Genomic DNA, 21,505 nt, shown 5'->3' on the forward strand with positions numbered 1-21,505 from the left:
GACACTATCTTCCTGAGAGTTGATGATTCTGCACAATTTTGTATCATCTGCAAAAATAGCAACATTTCTCACTACTGCACTGGACTGCACTGGACCCAGAACAGACCCCTGTGGGACCCCACTGCTAACAGTCTCCCATTTTGAGTACGATCCATTGACCACAACTCTTTGTTTTCTGTCCATCAGCCAGTTCCCTATCCATGAACACAGACTCTTCCCCAGTCCTTGCATCCTCAACTTTTGCACCAGACTTTTGTGGGGAACTGTGTCGAAGGCCTTTGCAAAGTCCAAGTATATCACATCTACAGCATTCCCATTATCCATATTAGCATTCACTACCTCATAAAAGCTGAGCATGTTAGTCAAACAGGACCTGTCTTTAGTAAACCCATGTTGATGCTGAGAAATAAGATTTTCTACTATGAAGTCATGTATAGTATCTCTTAGTAACCCCTCAAATAGTTTGCATACAACTGATGTTAAGCTTACAGGTCTATAATTTCCTGGATCTGATTTTTTGCCCTTCTTAAACAATGGGAAAACGTGGGCTGTACGCCAATCCACTGGGGCTCTGCCAGTTGCAAGAGAGTCACAAAAGATAAGATAAAGGGGTTTATCTATAACTGAACTTAATTCCCTTAGGACCCGAGGATGCATGCCATCCGGGCCAGGTGCCTTGTCTATTTTTAATTTATTTAGTCTTGCCTTCACCTCTTCCTGCGTTAAGTATTTAATATTATAGTTAGAAGATTGAGACTCTTCCGTCTCTGTAGTTTGCAACAGTGCTGTTTCTTTTGTGAAGACAGAAGCAAAGAAAGCATTTAATAACTCTACCTTACCTTGGTCATCCACCATTGAGTTCCCACCCTCATCCTTTAGGAGTCCTATACAGTCAACCTTTCTTTTTTTAGAGTTAATGTACTTGTAAAACTTTTTTGGGTTAGATTTGATATTCCTAGCGATTTGTTTTTCAGCTTCAATCTTTGCCTGCCTAATTTCTTTTTTACAATTTTTATTGCACTCCTTATAATTGCTTAGTGCAGCCTCGGTCCCCTCCTGTTTTAAGACCTTATAGGCATTCTTTTTCCTCTTCATTTTATCTTTAACCTTTCTATTCATCCATAGAGGCCTTTTTTTATTCCTAGATATTTTGTTTCCATATGGGATATACATACCACAATATTGATTGAGTATAAGTTTAAAAGCTTGCCATTTCCCTTCAGTGTCTTCCCCTTGTAGTACATTATCCCAGTTCATCAAACTTAGTGCCTGCCTAATTTGATTGAACTTTGCTTTTCTAAAATTCATAGTTTTAGTGGTCCCGCTGCCCCGTGGCCTATCAGTCACCAGATCAAACGTTATCATGTTGTGATCACTATTTCCCAAATGATCTTGAACCTGCACATTTGATACATTATCTGGTCTATTAGAAAGGATCAGATCCAGTAACGCATTCCCACTAGTTGGTTCAGTTACCATTTGAGTCAAGTAATTGTCCTGTAGTGCTGCCAGAAATCTGCTGCTTTTACCAGAATGGGTAGCCTCAATATTCCAGTCAATGTCTGGAAAGTTGAAGTCGCCCATAATTATGACCTCATTTTTACTTGCAGCTTTTTCAATCTGCTGTAGTAATCGCAGTTCTGCAGCTTCATTAATAAGAGGTGGCCTGTAGCATACCCCAATAAGCAATTGGCAACTTTTATTTCCACCATGAATATTTACCCAAACGGACTCCACATCTTCGCAATCTTCCTCCATCTCATTGTTGAGGACAGCTGTAAGAGAATTCTTAACAAAGAGACAAACCCCTCCACCTTATTTCCCTGTTCTATCCCTCCTAAACACATTGTATCCTTTTAAATTAGCTATCCAGTCATGGCTTTCATCCATCCATGTCTCGGTTATTCCCACAATGTCATAGCCTTTGTCATTCAGAATGAACTCTAGTTTGTCTATTTTATTTGCAAGGCTCCGAGCATTGGTTACCATGCACTTTATATTTTTACCACCACATTTACCAATTTTGTTTACATGAAATGGGCTACTTGAATTTTTACCAACCTCCTTAATCTTTACACTGTCCCCACCCCCCTCTCCACCCCCCATAATGTTAGGCTCCCACTGTCTTTTTACCTCATCTTGTCTACGTATTGAGACTTTATCCTCCCGCCTCCCCCCAGATCCTAGTTTAAAATCTCCTCCAACCGTTTAGCCATCTTCTCCCCCAATGCAGCTGCACCCTCCCCTTCAATGCGAGGAAAGCATCCAAGCCCTCTAAATAAATTAGCTGCTAAAGGGTTAAGCAAATCATGCATAAGGGAGGGAAAATGTTTGAATATATTGGTATTAGTTGAGGGATACTTTTTATTTTAGGCTTTGGAAAATTCTTCTTTAACCATTTTGCTCCCAAATTCTCACTCCCAAATTGCACATGTGGTGACCAATTTTTGCATGTTCCCAGCCTCCAGGACACTAACCCAAACTGTAAAGTGCTCAGGAGAGCACTTCTGGCTTACGTGCAGCTGCAGGCATCGGAGATGAGCTCGCATTCGCTTGTCTACACTTGCTATATCCATCTCTACCAGTACTCCAGCAATCATGACATACTAGTTAGCAGAGGAAAGATGGTGAAGAAGGCCCTCAGAAGACAGGATAGTTTTCGCTCACGTTAAGCAAATTAGACAATTATTATTTATGTATTTACAGTTCACTAATTTTAGGTATTATTTGTTGTGCAGTAAATAAAGAAACGAGAGAAGACAAAACATTTGGTTGGGTTGTAAAGGATACTGATTATTTTCTGATTCACACCTAAAGTGAGAGGAACAGTGTTCACTGTACCTTAGGCCTCATTCACACGTCTCAGATGACGCAGATGGCTGTGCAATTGGAACACAACGCCCGCAATTGTGCACCACCTGTGCTGCTGTGAATGGGTTAGCACTGCACTTTCCCAAAAATGCGTGCATCAGTGTGATAGGGCATTGCACTGCTGCACAGCGCATGTAGTCTGAACATCAGACAGTGCACTCTATGCACTTCTGATGTTCTTGTGTACCGCAAACTATATGTGTTGCTGAAACGTGCACGGCAATGTGTGTAGTGGGAAGAGGGCTGTAGTATTGATTGTTGTTTTTCCTCTTACTGGCTTGTTTTTTAGACCTGGTTTCCATCAAGTAATCCTTCAGTCAGTTTTAGGCATAGTCGGGAATGAATGTAAGTGTTTTACTAAGAACAGAAATTAGGAACAGTGTGAAGGGGGGAGGATGGGGGAGACAAGACAATTTGTGATATAATACAGTATGGTGTTATTTTTGGTAGCCATCTCTTACATCGAGAACATAAGGAGCTTAGGAAACCAATGTACTGCCTGGGAGTAATTGGAATTACTGTACATTTACATAGTCAAAATAAATCCTCCTGATTCTCCTCATATGTTTCCTTTGAATTCTTTTGATTTTTTTTAATCTTTATTATGAATTGCTTCATTGGAGTTTGTAGAATATTTTTTCCCAGCGAGCAGTCGGTCTAAAAATGGCATAGCTTGAAGCCATCTTATTTATGAGCCAGGGAGATTGATATATTTTATTTTACACACTGTGAAAGCTCCGTTTGTAATCAAAGAAGTAATTAGACATCTTTCTGAAACCTTTGCACTTTATAGACCAAGTGTAAAATATATTAACCGCCTATTCCTAGGACTGCCAGCCTTCCTCATTTATACATCTTCCCCGCTACGTGGTCATCACTGAAATAGATTTTTCTGCCTGTTTCTCTATTCCATGATACCAGCTTTTAGTAGGCTTAATTGCAAGCAGTGTAGCTTTGAAAACAACCATCATTATAATCGACTCAAGAAAAATATTGATTCTCACTGGTTCTCGCGCACAAAATATCGGCAGCAGTATGTCAGCTCCGAGAACAGGCAGCAAGATCAAAACAAGGAAATAAATATTCTGGCCCCAGAATGAAAATAAAAGGCAAAGGAAATAAATAGCTCGGATTCATCTTCTTCCTTTACCGTCTCCAGATGATAATCCATTGACCCACTGCTAACGTTCACTTTTCTCAGTAGATGGTCCTCAAGATTTGGAACTTTAGGGTGCTGTATGAAGTACCACAAACACACTAAAAGGTAATGTTAGCTGAAACGAAACTACCTGCAGAATACTATGGCTGTGTAGGGACTTTGTAGGTGAGACCTCTACACTACAGTTCCTGGCTGTGCATACCAATCACAAGCATTGCCACTAATTCTCATTAACTCTGTATGAAATGGCTGGAGTGTTGGGGTAAAGGAGAACCTTCCAGAGTTAAAGTGGTGTGAAACTCAGCATTTCTTCTTTGCTCTAAAGTATTATTAACGGCATAAAACATACTACCATAAATGGTAATACAACAGCATTCAAACAGTTAAACACAGCACTTTCTTCTTTAGTGGAAAGCTTATATCCAAAGCTGAGGAGGTGATTACATTATCTTGTTTCCTTATCAGCCTCATTTAGTAAACATTCCTGGCAGTGCTTCAGCTGAACATAAGCTGCACAAAAGCAAATAGGATAACTATATGGTTAATAAGAAGTACAAAAACATGTTTTATTGAATGTCACATCAGAGTTTAATCTTGCTTTAAGGTGTGAACACTCATGCAATCTTGATTGGCTAATTTTAACTTCTAGTATATTTAATTTGTTGAAAGTATTCAACATTTGTTACCACATACTGCATGAAAGTGGTATAATTGAGCAATCAAGACATGTACAGTGGTTTGCAAAAGTATTCGGCCCCCTTGAAGTTTTCACATTTTGTCATATTACTGCCACAAACATAAATCAATTTTATTGGAATTAAGTGGAACAAAAATCATACATGATTCCAAACATTTAAAAAAAACAAAAAAAAAAACTGCAAAGTGCGGTGTGCGTAATTATTCAGCCCCCTGAGTCAATACTTTGTAGAACCACCTTTTGCTTCAATTACAGCTGCCAGTCTTTTAGGGTATGTCTCTACCAGCTTTGCACATCTAGAGACTGAAATCCTTGCTCATTCTTCTTTGCTAAACAGCTCCAGCTCAGTCAGATTAGATGGACAGCGTTTGTGAACAGCAGTTTTCAGATCTTGCCACAGATTCTCGATTGGATTTAGATCTGGACTTTGACTGGGCCATTCTAACACATATATATGTTTTGTTTTAAACCATTCCATTGTTGCCCTGGCTTTATGTTTAGGGTCATTGTCCTGCTGGAAGGTGAACCTCCGCTCCAGGCTCAAGTCTTTTGCAGTCTCCAAGAGGTTTTCCTCCAAGATTGCCCTGTATTTGGCTCCATCCATCTTCCCATCAACTCTGACCAACTTCCCTGTCCCTGCTGAAGAGAAGCACCCCCAGAGCATGATGCTGCCACAACCATATTTGACAGTGGGGATGTTGTGTTCAGAGTGATGTGCAGTGTTAGTTTCCCGCCACACATAGCATTTTGCATTTTGGTGAAAAAGTTCCATTTTGGTCTCATCTGACCAGAGCACCTTCTTCCACATGTTTGCTGTGTCCCCCACATGGCTTGTGGCAAACTGCAAACGGGACTTCTTATGCTTTTCTGTTAACAATGGCTTCTTCTTGCCACTCTTCCATAAAGGCCAACTTTGTACAGTGCACGACTAATTGTTGTCTTATGGACAGATTTCCCCACCTGAGCTGTAGATCTCTGTAGCTCGTCCAGAGTCACCATGGGCCTCTTGACTGCATTTCTGATCAGCGCTCTCCTTGTTTGGCCTGTGAGTTTAGGTGGACGGCCTTGTCTTGGTACGTTTACAGCTGTGCCATACTCCTTCCATTTCTGAATGATCGCTTGAACAGTGCTCCATGGTCTGTTCTTTAAATTTCTCAATAACTTTATCCCTGACCTGTCTGGTGTGTTCTTTGGACTTCATGGTGTTGTTGCTCCCAATATTCTCTTAGACAACCTCTGAGGCCGTCACAGAGCAGTTGTATTTGTACTGACATTAGATTACACACAGGTGCACTCTATTTACATAGTTACATAGTTATTTTGGTTGAAAAAAGACATACGTCCATCGAGTTCAACCAGTACAAAGTACAACTCCAGCCTGCTCCCTCACATATCCCTGTTGATCCAGAGGAAGGCGAAAAAACCCTTACAAGGCATGGTCCAATTAGCCCCAAAAGGGAAAAATTCCTTCCCGACTCCAGGCAATCAGATAAAATCCCTGGATCAACATCATTAGGCATTACCTAGTAATTGTAGCCATGGATGTCTTTCAACGCAAGGAAAGCATCTAAGCCCCATTTAAATGCAGGGCTTAGTCATTAGCACTCATAAGGCAATGTCTATGGGCAACTGACTGCACTCAGACCGATGGGGGCTGAATAATTACGCACACCCCACTTTGCAGTTATTTGTAAAAAAAATGTTTGGAATCCTGTATGATTTTTGTTCCACTTCTCACGTGTACACCACTTTGTATTGATCTTTCACGTGGAATTCCAATAAATTTGATTCATGTTTATGGCAGTAATATGACAAAATTTGGAAAACTTCAAAAAAAAAAATGGGCATGGCCATGACATTGTATGGGCGGAGCTAACGTAATGATGTAACAGCGAGGCATAAGAAAGCAGTGTTTCCACCATGATGTGGTGAAACGAGAATTCGCATCATGGGTGTGCAGAAACTGGGTGATGCTATTTATTAGTATACCGTAACCCCAAAGCAGCAAATATAGCCAACTATGACCATTAAATAATTCAGCAACAGTTACCCCAGACACCAGAAAATAAATGCAATGTGGGCAACATTTCAGCAGAAAATAACGCAATGTGGTAGCATTTCAGTAAAAAATAAATGCAATGTGGCAGCATTTCACCAGAAAATAAACGCAATGAGGGCAGTTTTTCACCAGAAAATAAACGCGATGAGGGCAGCATTTCACCAGAATATAAATGCAATGAGGGCAGCTTTTCACTAGAAAATAAACGGAATGAGGGCAGCTTTACACCAGAAAATAAACGCAATGAGGGCAGCTTTACACCAGAAAATAAACGCAATGAGGGCAGCTTTACACCAGAAAATAAACGCAATGAGGGCAGCTTTATACCAGAAAATAAATGCAATGAGGGCAGCTTTATACCAGAAAATAAATGCAATGAGGGAAGCTTTATACTAGAAAATAAACGCAATGAGGGCAGCTTTATACCAGAAAATAAACGCAATGAGGGCAGCTTTATACCAGAAAATAAATGCAATGAGGGAAGCTTTATACTAGAAAATAAATGCAATGAGGGAAGCTTTATACCAGAAAATAAACGCAATGAGGGCAGCTTTATACCAGAAAATAAATGCAATGAGGGAAGCTTTATACCAGAAAATAAACGCAATTTGGGCAGCATTTCACCTGCAAAAAAAATAATTTACTGACAGAAGTCTCCTCTCTTGGCCGGCCTCTGGCACGCAGCTCCCACGGAGATATTGCTCCTCCAATCTCCCACACTGAATGAAATAGCAGGGCTACGGGAAGATGGCGCCCGAAGCCCTATACTGGAGACGCAAATATTCTCCAGTACAGGGCTTCGGACGCCATCTTCCCGTAGCCCTGTTCTGAAGACTATGCAGGCTGGAGCGGGGCTGTGGGCTATGAACTGGCGCGGCATCTATGTAGACGCCGCGGCCAGTTCAATGCGGTGGCCAGATGAGCAGCAATGGCGTGCCTGCAGATGAGGCTACGCGTGCCAGGTCTGGCACGCGTGACATAGGTTCGCCATCGCCTAGGGCATCTCAATCTGTGAAAAAAAGATCTCCAAAGAGTGAATTTTTCTTGGAGCTGTGACCGCCATATTACCTCCACAAGGCTGAGGAGGAACGGTACTTCCCCACATGCTGCTATGAGTGTTCACCTCCCATGCACCCCAGCCTTGTGAGTATAACCTGACTTGATTACGTATTCCTTGGTAAACCTACAATAATAGACCAGATTGGGCTCCCTGTGTCCCTTTCTTCTCTACAAGTGCAATATTGCCCCCACATGCTTGCAATACTGTTGTCTTGCTGAGACTATGGACCACAGACTTAATGTGTAGCTTTCGCCTGCTGGTATTCTGTTGTTGATTGTGGCAAAGCCTTTTCAAATGTCTACAGTTTGTTTGTTTTTTTCCTTTTAGGAAAAATATCCAGTTAATCAAAATCTTTGTGTGGTAATGAAGACATTGTAGGTTAGTCTTGGCAGTCTTCATGGTGACAGGTCCACCAGCGCTTTGTCCACACCATTAACAGCACTGATCTGTGTACAGAGCTTACTGTTCATCATGGTCTATTGCACACTGCATTAAAGTGAATGGAACAATGTTTGTAAACAGGAGTTGCAGCTCCAGTTTTTATAGTGGCCAGGCCATCACATCTGTCAGTGTTGTGGGGCTGAACAGCCCCGTTTCTAGGAAAGGGCGACTGCACTAAACGCTGTAAAGGGGGAGGGGTGCAGTGATGTCCCAGGGAGCCGTGGGTGTAGGTGCTCACAGTATAGGTTAGCTAGGTATAGGTGCCTTCAGTAACGGTAGCTAGGTATAGGTGCCTTCAGTATAGGTAGCTAGATATAAATGGGTTCGCAAGTCCATGGGGGGTGGGGGGGGCGACAAAAAATGTTACACACTTGCCCTGGGTGCAGTTTAGCCTATAAACTGCCCTTGGACTGAATATCACTAGATATACAGGGAAGTGTAAGTGGAATATGCTCTGTTTTCTCTCCCCACCCCAGCAGCTTTTGAATTTTGGCCAGAGATCCACTTTGTTGGATATTTAAAGGTTAGTGCTTCCCAAATGGAAATGGCAGTCTTTAAAATGCTGTTCAATTGAAACACTTAACAATCTATTATGACCTTTAGGGATATCGATTGGCCCTTGAGGGACACAACATATAAATGAAATATCAATTTTGGGAGCACTAATCCTTCAAAGCAAATATGGCCTGAAGATAAAATACAACTTGACTTCTGAATTAGGAAGAGGGGACTGTGTCATTTTAACTGCATGGAATTTTCTTTTCGTAAGCTGTGGCAATTCCCGTAGTTTCCAAGCCCTAATTTCCACATCTTAACCGATAACTATACCCCCACCTACCATCTTCCCGCTTATACATTCCCTGTCTGATAACTATCCCTTCCTCACAATTACTTCCTAACCGCTTTAGCCCAAGTTGTAGGCAAACAGGGTGTCACATTCTCCAGGTGTAGCCATAGCAAATCTCGTGTTATGTAGCCACTCCTCAGTTTCTTTAGCCAAGTGGGTCACTAAATCCTGCCTGTAGCCAAATGACCTCTTTGTGGCTTAGCTGTAGCTGAGAACAATGCAAAATCTAATTGCACTTTAATTTGTAGGTAAAAAAAAAATGGCCGCTTCATTACTTTAACTATTTTAATGCACCCTCCACAGTCAAAACTCTGACCTGCTGCATCTCTGCCTGGATGTATGCAGAAGGCTTCTCCTCTCCTTGCACAATGTTTTTTTTAGCCAGTGGGTTCAGGCGCGGTAAGGTAACATAGCGAGTGGCACCTGGATGTGCCATTTATGATATGCAACAAGTGTGCAAATTGTTGTGTGGGCTTAGCAGGGGCACCATCCCCATGTGTTGCATGAGTCATTTTTTAACTGTGCAGTTTTCTGCCACTGAGTGACAACTACACTCACCTAAAGGATTAATAGGAACACCTGTTCAATTTCTCAATAATGCAGTTATCTAATCAACCAATCACATGGCAGTTGCTTCAATGCATTTAGGGGTGTGGTCCTGGTCAAGACAATCTCCTGAGCTCCAAACTGAATGTCAGAATGGGAAAGAAAGGGGATTTAAAGAGAGTCTGAAGCGAGAATAAATCTCACTTCAGACCTCATAGTTAGCAGGGGCATGTGTGCCCCTGCTAAACCGCCGCTATCGCGCCGCTAAACGGGGGTCCCTTCACCCCAAATCCCCTCGGTGCAGCGGGGGAGCGCTTCCTGGTTGGGGCAGGGCTAACCGCCGCAGCCCTGCCCCACGCGCGTCTGTCAGCGCGTATCTCCGCCTCCCCCCGCCCCTCTAAGTCTTCCTTCACTGAAAGGGGCGGGGGAGAGGCGGCGACGCGCCGCTGATAGACGCGACTGGAGGCAGGGCTGCAGCCGTTAGCCCTGCCTCCACGAACGACCAAGTCTTGCGGGGGTGGGTTTGGGGGTTAAGGGACCCCCGTTTAGCGGCGCAATAGCGGCGGTTTAGCAGGGGCACACATGCCCCTGCTAACTATGAGCTCTGAAGCGAGATTTATTCTCGCTTCAGAGTCTCTTTAAGCAATCTTGAGCGTGACATGGTTGTTGGTGCCAGATGGGCCGGTCTGAGTATCTCACAATCTGCTCAGTTACTGGAATTTTCACACACAACCATTTCTAGGGTTTACAAAGAATGGTGTGAAAAGGGAAAAACATCCAGTGTGTGGCAATCCTGTGGGCGAAAATGCCTTGTTGATGCTAGAGGTCAGAGGTGAATGGGCCGACTGATTCAAGCTGATAGAAGAGCAACGTTGACTGAAATAACGTTACAACCGAGTTATGCAGCAAAGCATTTGTGAAGCCACAACACGCACAACCTTGAGGCAGATGGGCTACAACAGCAGAAGACCCCACCAGGTACCACTCATCTCCACTACAAATAGAAAAAAGAGGCTACAATGTGCACGAGCTCACCAAAATTAAACAGTCGAAGACTGGAAAAATGTTGCTTGGTCCGATGAGTCTCGATAGTCAGAATTTGGCGTAAACAGAATGAGAACATGGATCCATCATGCCTTGTTACCACTGTGCAGGCTGGTGGTGGTGTAATGGTGTGTGGGATGTTTTCTTGGCACACCTTAGGCCCCTCAGTGCTAATTGGGCATTGTTTAAATGCCACGGGCTACCAGAGCATTATTTCTGACCATGTCCATCTCTTCATGACCACCATGTACCCATCCTTTGATGGCTACTTCTAGCAGAATAATGCACCATGTCACAAAGCTCATTTCAAACTGGTTTCTTGAACATGACAATGAGTTCACTGTACTAAAATGGCCCCTGCAGTCACCAGATCTCAACCCAATGGAGTATCTTTGGGATGTGATGGAATGGGAGCTTGGTGCCCTGGATGTGCATCCCACAAATCTCCATCAACTGCAAGATGCTATCCTATCAATATGGGCCAACATTTCTAAAGAATGCTTTCAGCACCTTGTTGAATCAATGCCACGTAGAATTAAGGCAGTTCTGAAGGCGAAAGGGGGTCAAACACCGTATTAGTATAGTGTTCCTAATAATCCTTTAGGTGAGTGTAGACTCTTAACACCTGGATGTTCCTTAGGTTTCATGCTATAAACCCGTATGGTTAAACCATCCAACTGCACTAGCCCTTTATAATGAATACTCTTATTTATCGTGAGTATGCAGACTGGTTGGTATGTCTCTGCTAGCTGTATGCTGTCCCAGGTATGTCTCTAGTGCAGAGTTGGGACAAGGAGCTCCAGCACCCAAGGCTGAGACATCAAAAAGCGCACTTCTATCCCTCCCACCACTGCTGTCACACACTTATTGATATTAGAATAAGATTCGCCCCAGGTCCCCCTACACCTTAAACTCTAGTTATCTGGCTTGCAGTCACTGCCATGTATCCCCTTTTCTTAGTTCTCCCTGCTTCAAACACAATAGGGGAATGATAGCTGATTGAGTTGTGCACTCTCTCCTACGCTGCGCCCTGAGGCTCGGCCCTGCTCTAGTGTATGGCAGGAGCTGGATAGTCTCCCTAGGTGCAGCGATCTGGCTTGATATTAAGCTAGGCAGCTCTGTATCCACTGTAGAACAAAGATAAGAAAAGAAAAAAGCGCTCTTAGCTATTGTGTAAATATGGCGTAGGGCCCTATCCAGGACAGGTCTCACCTCCTTCAGATGTGGCTGTGCTTGGATAACAGCCTGTAGTAGCATTTGTCCCACTTGGTAGCCGGGAACCAGGCTCTCAGGCTGCAGCGGTGGAGGTGGATGTGCTTCCCTCTGGTAGCGGCGGTGATGGTATCCCCAGCATGTATTCCAGGCTTGCAAGGAGGCCCCAATGGGGAGCAGTATGCTCTACTCAGTGGTCACTAGCACACAGAGTGTGGAAGCTGTAAAACCTCAGGGAGCAATAGCTGCTGAATAAGAATGCTGCACTGATGCTAGGTTGCTGGCAGCATACAGCATATGCTATGGACAGCTCAGAATCATAGGTAAAGTAAATCGCTTTATTCACAGACAACATTTCACAGAGGTCCTCTCTCCGTTTCATCTGGTATGTCTCTGTCATGGTTTTAACAATGAAAGGATGGGCACTATTACTCAGGATACTCTACCCTGAAATGTTGGTACATTTCAAAAGAAAATCAAAGCTTGGTGTAATTGCCTTCTTAAAACAAAAGAAAATCACAATTTGATCTCTGGTCTTACTTTGTGGTAGGAAAAAAATGGATTATTTTGGCCTCGGCACCAGATGACATCAGCATTTTATATAAGCAGGCTTGTTTGCAATATGTTTTGCTTGTAATGTAGTAAAACAAGTGTGTTTAGAAAAAGCCAGTTTTTATTGCAATAAAAGATTTTTTGAGTTCATATTGTCATAGAGGCTACATGATCACTTGGATAACACTGAGCTCTGTGCTTCATCTGCCAAACCATATGAGGACTTCTATATTCCTGGACTATTACAAGATACACGCTACTAATGTCATTTTTGATCTTGTATTGCTATTTCTTTTTCCATTTTTGTGCAATGTCTGCCGGGTTATTCCTACAAGTGGCTGGACTAAACATTTCTGTTTCCAGATGTGCTGGCGGTTTGCTCTGGTTTTGTACAACGTACCAACCTGTCCATCTTCTACCGGCTTCACTGAGTTGGACACAAAATCCCAAGTCACCCTGTGGATTCTTATGGCTGAACTTGTAAATCACCCTCTGTCACATAGCTGACCTTTCTGTGCTGAGGAAAGATTACAGACCAGTCAGTAAGGGCATGTTTTAATCATCTGTCTGGGGACACCTGTTTAGACTGCAGGGCAGATCACAGGTCACTTCTAATTACCTATCTGCAGCTCAAAGTCATATACACTTGTATTTTTATCCAAAGCTACGCAGTCACAGCAAGGACGTTGTTTCTTCGGGGTCAGACTTTGTAAAGCGAGAATAGGTACAGACTGGCAGGGTGAGGAAGAAAGCAGATAGAAGCATATCTGTGTGATTGTACCAATTGTTTGTGAGAATGTATCATGACAGCCGAGCATACGGGCCTACTGGCGGAATGCATCCATTTGTATATCTGGGTGTATCCGCCTCTGTTTCCATAATTGTGGAGCTGGTGTCTGGATAGATTTTCTTGCTGCTGTTCCTCAGGCAAAAGCTGCAGAGCAGCAGAAAGGCAGACAGTCAGCTGGGAGACACGACGCACAGGAAGAAAAGATGTCAAAATAACATGCTCTGAAAGAACTCCGTTTCCTCTACTCTTGTCAAAAGACTGACATGTAGTCAGCGTAACCTAAAAACATGCCTCGTGCCCCCTCCTCTGCTGAAAGAAACTGAATTTGTTTGTTTTATTCTCAGTTTTTTGTTTCTCTTGAGTGTCTCAGCTCTTACCAATATATTATATGCAGGAGGAAGCTGCATGGATGTTTTGCTGTGGTAAAAGACAAAGACTTCTTCCTACAGTTCCAGCTAGCGCATACCTGTTCATACGTGTGATATATCTCCCAGGGGAGACTGCAAACTCTACATCAGAAAATAAGCCGGCGCAAGCTCTATCAACTGCGACTAAATCGGTGCTTCTGTAGCAGCCCATTGCTGCTACTTTTCCAATAGGAAATTTTAAATCATGTAACTTCTGCCTAGCCTTAGAATGTGACAGGGAGGGGCATTCACGTATACGTAGTCCATGGTTAACAAACGAGATAAGGACTATAGATTCAGTCTTAGTTAAGGTTCCCTTTAAGAAGGGATTTAAGTTGAGTATAAAGAAAAAAAAAATGTGCTTACCTAAGGCTTCCCCAGCCCACTGCAGATATCCTGTGCCCACGCCATCTCAAACCGATCTCTGGTATCCCGCAGGTGGCTAGTTTTGGTTTCAGCAACTGACCAGTCGTTGGCCAGTGCGCCTGCGAGGCTGTGGCCACGCACGTACTTGATCACGCTCCTGCCACCATGGCCATACTGCGCAGGTGCAGTATGTGTAATATGTACACGTGGTACACATATTGTGCCTACTCAGTTAAGGTTTCCATTAAACGGAATGTCCGAGTAAATAAAAAAAAATCTACTTATCTGGGGTTTTCTCCAGCCCCTTGCAGCCAACATGTTCCGCGCCGCAACTCCGCTCTCAGCCGCTGCATCCTGGTCCCCTCCGCTGCAGGCGCCAACCTCATGAGATCGTCCTCTTCGAACAATGCGAAAGGTTCCTACATTTTTTTACAGAGACGCCAGGCGGCCGGTTCAGACCGGACCTAATGCTAAACTCCTTTTTTGTACAACCAGGCCTCAGCTTCTGAACAAGCAAAACTATTAATAGTTACACATTAGCATGGAACAAATTAAAATGCTAAAATGTGTGTAGAGCGACTCTACTGCCTGGCTTCAAGCACTAGTGAGCTGTTGGTAAGAAGAAAAAGAAAATCACACAACTTCATTCACACTTATGAGATGTGCTGCATGCTTTAATTATAAACAAGAATATACAAAGTTACACATTGTACAGAAGTCCATGTCTGTCCGGGCCGCTTTTAAAGTGCACATAATGATTATTCTCTTTATATTGGTTCACCGTTGCAGGTTTACATAAGTGAGGAATGTAATAACAGGAAGCAGCCTGCCGCCTTAGTCCCAGGCTTAAAAGGCCTTTCATCAGATCTGAACGCACGTAGGTCCCTGCAAAACAAAGCAAGGGAACAGTTGGAGCAGTTTACTTGAAGCTTACTGCGAGCTGGAGGGAGATGTAAAGCAACAGCTTCTGTTCCCTCAAATAACACTATTTCATGTGAGTTTCTAAACTTTTAAGTGTTTTCAAGCAAACCACATCAATCCTCACACTGTCGCCAGGAGCGTTTACATCACAATTTTTATAAAGAAAAACCATTAACTCCAAAGATACAGTAAAATGAAGCTCCGAGACACATCTTAATGACGACCATCTTTAATGAGCCCAGCAAGGACAAACTAATTGTTTGGGGTTTTTTAAATGCAAAGTGGCTGGAGTATTTCAGTTCCGCTTCTAGCACTAGAGTATCTCAGTTCAGCTTCCAGACAGAATCTGGGAAATTAAGTGCCGTGCATGGGGAAGAAAGAACATTTTGTCCAAATGAACAGTGTGGTATTTGCCACAGGTAACAATTTACTGTTCCATTCTCTTTCTTAAACTATTTCGCTAGGAGTTGTGCAAGAAAAACAAGTTCTCTTCCTCTTTGTTGACTTTCTCCTCTATCAGTGTGTACTTGTTGCACATCAGATACTGTAGTGTCCCCATGATTCCTTAACATGCAGCGTAGTTTTAGCTTTCAAAGTAATTTCACAGAGTAGACAGTCCACTCCTATTGAGATTAAATATTAGCTATCCTGACGTATACCTTGATGTTTGCATCTATCCAGTCTGGGCCATTGAGCCATGCTTCCCGTTCCTATGCATATGGCTGCGTACATGTACGCCCATAGTCATTTTTAACCCTTAGACCCTATAGGTGTTTTGTGTTCTCGCATCCATATGCCACCGACGTCTAAAAGCTTTTTAATACAAAGCTACTTCTGCCTGCAGGCATTTTAGGGTCGCCATATTCCTTTGCCACTGACGTCAAAAGGTGTTTAGTACACAGTTTTGGCTCAGTGCCAACATTCTACTTTACTTGAAATATGCAAAAAATCCTAAGTTAATGCAGAAATATTGAAATGTTACTGAAAATCAATGCAGCTTGAATACAGACCTGTGAAATGCTTTTACTGCAAATTTAGATTAGTCCATTTTACAATAGATTTTTCATAATAATTACAGTAGTATAATTCTGTAACATAATTAGCACAAACACAATTATCAGAATTCTCAATGAACTCAAATGTATTGGCAACTTAAACGATACCTGAAGTGAGAGTCATGATTGACGGCCGGCTTTCCCTGAAAGAAGATTGGAGACAAGGTGATCCTGGCGTCCGGGGGGGGGGGGGGGGGAGATTGGGTCCCGCTGGCAGTGCCGATTGGGTGCGGGACCCAGAAAAATGCTGCACATGGCTGTTCAGGGCTGGCCCGAGCTGAACTCGGATTTACCGCTCTTAGTAAGTAAATCTCAGCCCAAGCTCAGCACGGGATTACCGCCAGGGGAGTAAAGCAAGACATTTAATACATAAAATACAAACCTAGCTAGTCCTGGCCTGTACCTTTATAAAAAATAAAAATAAAAAGCTGGCAGTCAGGGTTAAAAAAAAAAAAAAGCATTGCTCACCTGAAAACTTTTTTTTTTCTTTTCCTGTTAGAAACAGAAAACGGTGTAGCCCCCATTTACTTACCGGTATATTATTATGTGCGCACCACATTGGCCCTTATTCGTTCACTTTTTGTCCTAAGTTTTTTCCTAGGAGATATTTGTTCATCTTCTGTTTAACCCTCCTGGCGGTTTGCTAAAAATCGCCAGGGGGCAGCAAATCTTTTTTTTTTTTTTTTTTTTTTCATGTAGCGAGACAAAGTCTCGCTACATGATAGCCGCTGCTCAGCGGCATCCCCCAGCCCCTCCGATCGCCTCCGGCGATCAGGAGATCTCGTTCAAAGAACGGGATCTCCTGGAGGGCTTCCCCCGTCGCCATGGCGACGGGGCGGGATGACGTCGTCGACGTCGTGACGTCAAAGGGGATTCCGATCCACCCCATAGAGCTGCCTGGCACTGATTGGCCAGGCAGTGCACGGGGTCGGGGGGGGGGGGGGCGGCTGTGGCGCGACGGATAGCGGCGGATCGGCGGGTAGCGGCGGCGATCGGGCACTGCACGCAGCTAGCATAGTGCTAGCTGCGTGCAGCAAAAAAAAAATTATGCAAATCGGCCCAGCGGGGCCTGAGCGGTGCCTTCCGGCGGCATAGCCCGAGCTCAGCTCGGGCTTACCGCCAGGAAGGTTAAAATAACTTTCCAGCACTCTGCAATTACATAAGTACCAAAAAGTAAGTGAAAAGGTGCTGTCAAAAATATACTGAGTATTGTATTGCTTACTGATGGTTTAAAAGGCATTTTATTGACAAGTTGTGGAAATATTACCTAGGAAAAAACTCAGAAGAAAATAATTTTAATTGCATATCGACCAAGGTGTGAAAATATCACCTAGGAGAAAAAGTTAATTAAATTGGGGCATTGGTTAGTAATCTGTAAATGCTGGCACACAAATATATGGGGTAAGACCTACTCGCCCAAGGCTTTTGTTTGTCATGTAGGTGCACTGCCAAGCTGCCATGTAAGACTTGTGAGCAGAAGCAGGGCTTGTGATTGTGCCATGCGGGTGCCACTGTCGCACTACAGTCCTGGCCAAAAGTTTTGAGACTGTCAAATATTGGAAATTAGAAAAATTGGTGCTTAAGTTTTTATAATAGCAATTTGCAAATACTCCAGAATGATATGAAGAGTTTTGCATAGTCCTCCTTTGCCATGAAAATTAACTGAATCCCAAAAAAACCTTTCCACTGCATTTCATTGCTGTCATTAAAGAGACTCTGAAGCCAGTCTAAATTCACTTTTTTAACTTGTAGTTATGTTAAGAACTATAAGCCCTGCTAAACCGCCGCTATCTCGCGGCAAAACGAGGGGTTTACACCCCCCAAATCCCCCCTGCAAAATCCACAACTTTCTTGGTCGTGGATTTTGCTGCTCATAGAGACAGAGCTTTCAGCTGCAGCGCTGCCTCCATGCGCAACAACCGCCGAGCGGATCTCTGCCTCTCCCCGTCCTACTCTGTAAATGAAGATTGAAAGGGGCGGAGCCTGAGGAGCTGACAAGACGCTGGAGGATCCTGTCTGTGATTTTAAATGCGCAATTTTAACTGGAGTTTTGTAAGTGCACTACTTGTTTTTACTATCATTAAATTAATGGAAATATGCTATGGTCGTCCTTTGTTTGAGCCTTAGGAGATCATATACGGAATAGTGGAGTTAAAGTGACATCAATACGCTATCTTGCCGGTCTGTTGAGGGTTGGCCCTGATATCTGGTGAGCGCCCTGTGTATCTGTGGTGGAGGCACGCTGGGTGTCAGTTTTGGATGAGGGGTGCACTGGTGGCAATACACTGTTACTTGCCTAAACGGTATCACACTATCGCTGTTTTGTATAATGTATTTATACATGCATGAAACCTTGAGGAGTTCGGTGGAAGTTCCAGAGAAGAACTGGCAAGCCCAAAAAACGCTGACTGCTGATCTGAGAGGATTAGCTGAACAATCTGGTGAGCGTATAGGTTTACTGCTGTAGGAGATCTGGACACCAAATGTTTAAACTGGCTACAAGAGGAAAATAATGAACTGCTGAACTTTGTGATTGCTTTTGGGTGCAGTAGGAGGATGACCATAATAGGCTTATGGAGGAAATGAACTATTGAACCTCTTTGTATGTTTTAGGTACAGCAACAGGCTGACCACACTAGATGTATGTTTTTCAAGGTGTATTTTAGAACTATATGAGATCTGTTGAGCGCTCTGTTTATTATATTTATTGTCTTTCAAGTGTTAACACACACTTATATGCAGTTAGCGACCCAGAGACTGTTTTAGGAGAAGGCTATTAGGAGGGTTGGTGAGGAGCGCACGGCTATTGGTTTATTTTATGATCAGTGGGGATTGACGCGCCAAGAGGCAGAGCTACAGCCATAAGCTCTGCCTCTATGAGGAAGCGCTCCCCGGACACAGAGAGGAGATTTGGGGGGTATAAACCCCTCGTTTTGCCGCGGGATTGCGGCGGTTTAGCAGGGCATATAAAGCTTAACATGGCGACAAGTTAAAAAAGTGAATTTGGACTCGCTTCAGAGTCTCTTTAAGGACCTGGTGAGATAATTTCAGTAATCGTCTTGTTAACTCAGGTGAGAATGTTGACGAGCGCAAGGCTGGAGATCATTCTGTCAGGCTGATTGGGATAGAATGGCAGACTTGACCTGTTAAATGGAGAGTGATGCTTGAAAATCATTGATCTTCCATTGCTAACCATGGTGGCCAGCAAAGAAACGCATGCAGCCATCATTGCGTTGCATAAAAATGGCTTCACAGGTAAGGATATTGTGGCTACTAAGATTGCACCTAAATCAACAATTTATAGGATGATCAAAAACTTCAAGGAAAGAGGTTCAATTCTTCTTAAGGCTTCAGGGCGTCCAAGAAAGTCCAACAAGCGTCAGGATCGTCTCCTAAAGAGAGCAGTCAGCTGCGGGATCAGAGTGCAACCAGTGCAGAGGTTGCTCAGGAATGGCAGCAGGCAGGTGTGAGCACATCTGCACGCACAGTGAGGGGAAGACTTTTGGAAGATGGCCTGGTGTCAAGAAGGGCAGCAAAGAAGCCACTTCTCTCCCAAAAAAACATCAGGGACAGATTGATCTTCTGAAGAAAGTATGGTGAATGGACTGCTGATGACTGGAGCAAAGTCATATTCTCATATGAAGCCCCTTTCCAATTGTTTGGGGCATCTGGAAAAAGGCTTGTCAGGAGAAGAAAAGTTTAGCGCTGCCATCAGCCCTGTCTCATGCCAACAGTAAAGCATCCTGGGACCATTTATGTGTGGGGTTGCTTCTCATCCAAGGGAGTGCGCTTACTCACAATTTTGCCAAAAACACAGCCATGAATAAAGAATGGTTCAAAACACCCTCCAACAGCAACTTCTCCCAAAAATCCAACAACAGTTTGGTGAAGAACAATGCATTTTCCAGCACGATGGAGCACCGTGTCATAAGGCAAAAGTGATAACAAAGTGGCTCTGGGACCAAAGCGTTGACATTTTGGGTCCATGGCCTGGAAACTCCCCAGATCTTAATCCCATTGAGAACATGTGGTCATTCCTCAAGAGGCGGGTGGACAAACAAACACCAACTAATTCTGAGAAACTCAATGAAATGATTATGAAAGAATGGATTGCTATCAGTCAGGATTTGGCTCAGAAGTTGATTGAGAGCATGCCTAGTTGAATTGCAGAGGTCCTGAAAAAGAAGGGCCAACACTGCAAATACTGACTCTTTGCATAAATCTCATGTACTTGTCAATGAAAGCCTTTGAAACGTATGAAGTGCTTATCATTATATTTCAGTACATCACATAAACAATTGAAACAAAGATCTAAAAGCAGTTCAGCAGCAAACTTTGTGAAAACTAATATTTTTGACAGTCTCAAAACTTTTGGCCAGGACTGTACAGTCCAGAGATGCAATGAAGGAACACTGTACAACATGGCTGGAAAGCGTTGCAGTTTCACTCAGTGCCTCAGTCTCATACTGTGAACATTATATAAAGTAATCGCCCTATATGCTGACTTCAGCACAATTCCATTGTTTTCAGAATAGCATCTGCAGTTCATTCAGTGATTGATTTAGCTAAGAAATACATTATGCCATTGATATACATACACACACTCCAAGCTCTGAATGGCGATTTTTTAATGTCCCCAGAGTTCCTCTTTAAGTGAGATGAATGGGATTTGTGGGGATTAGACAGCAGGATAAGAGGCAAAGCCATTTTACACAAATACCGGCTGGTCTTGACCCAGAACGTCTTTCCTGACATTTTAATTCATTAAAACCTTGTTTTATTGTAAACATGCAGTAGAAGGAAAACACACTTTAGCGAGGATAAAATAGAAAGCTATAATTAATCACAAGCTGGTGTCTGTACATTTGTAAAGTAACAATCATTCTCCCCGAGATATGCCTTGCAGGCAGTTTTTTTAATCTCATTTGGAATCTTGCAGTCCACCCACCACCTTCCCACGCTGCTGTGCACATCTATGGGCTCCCGCACTATATGACTAACCCAACTCCTGACAGCCAGGGAACAGGGGGAGCTCATTTACTGCATGGAAATAATGGCCAGTATAGAATGTTTCCCTGACATGAAGGTGAATGGAGCTAGACTACATTGTCTGTCTACTGGTGGGGAGGTCATACATGAGATCACTATCTAGCAGTGATAGTCATGTCTAGGAGAGCTCATGGAGAAGCATGATTTTTGTGGTCCTTTGTAGCCCCTTACACACTCCTAGGAGTTCTGGTTCACCATGAGCTTGTGGGCAATCTGTAACTCTGACCAAACTGATCACACGCTTCCCCATGAGTTCTCCTAGTCCTGACCATCACTACTGTTTAGTATAGCCTCAGCTCTTCACTCTCTAGAAGGGGAGGAGGGGAGTGGCCACCAACCGTCTGATGTCTGTACAAAGTAGTGAATCTCATATTGGCATCTCTTACCTCTTCGTGAGCACAATCTCTGTGTGGTAGTCCTACTTCATTG

At 43.4% G+C, this 21,505-nt stretch overlaps 1 protein-coding gene and 1 long non-coding RNA gene across 2 annotated transcripts in view; one reads left to right on the forward strand and one right to left on the reverse strand.

Moving 5' to 3' along the window:
• Positions 1-21,505, forward strand: part of MAD1L1 (mitotic arrest deficient 1 like 1) — a 1,144,984-nt gene that overhangs the window by 1,088,498 nt on the left and 34,981 nt on the right. The window lies entirely within an intron of this gene.
• The window catches only part of LOC137524525 (uncharacterized), a 215,744-nt gene continuing 209,013 nt past the window's right edge, over positions 14,775-21,505 (reverse strand). Inside the window, exon 4 of the long non-coding RNA XR_011022719.1 lies at positions 14,775-14,936. This is a non-coding gene — a long non-coding RNA (uncharacterized lncRNA). The remainder of the gene's footprint in view (positions 14,937-21,505) is intronic.

The sequence above is a fragment of the Hyperolius riggenbachi genome, chromosome 7 (assembly GCF_040937935.1).
Source record: "Hyperolius riggenbachi isolate aHypRig1 chromosome 7, aHypRig1.pri, whole genome shotgun sequence".
Lineage (NCBI taxonomy): Eukaryota > Metazoa > Chordata > Amphibia > Anura > Hyperoliidae > Hyperolius > Hyperolius riggenbachi.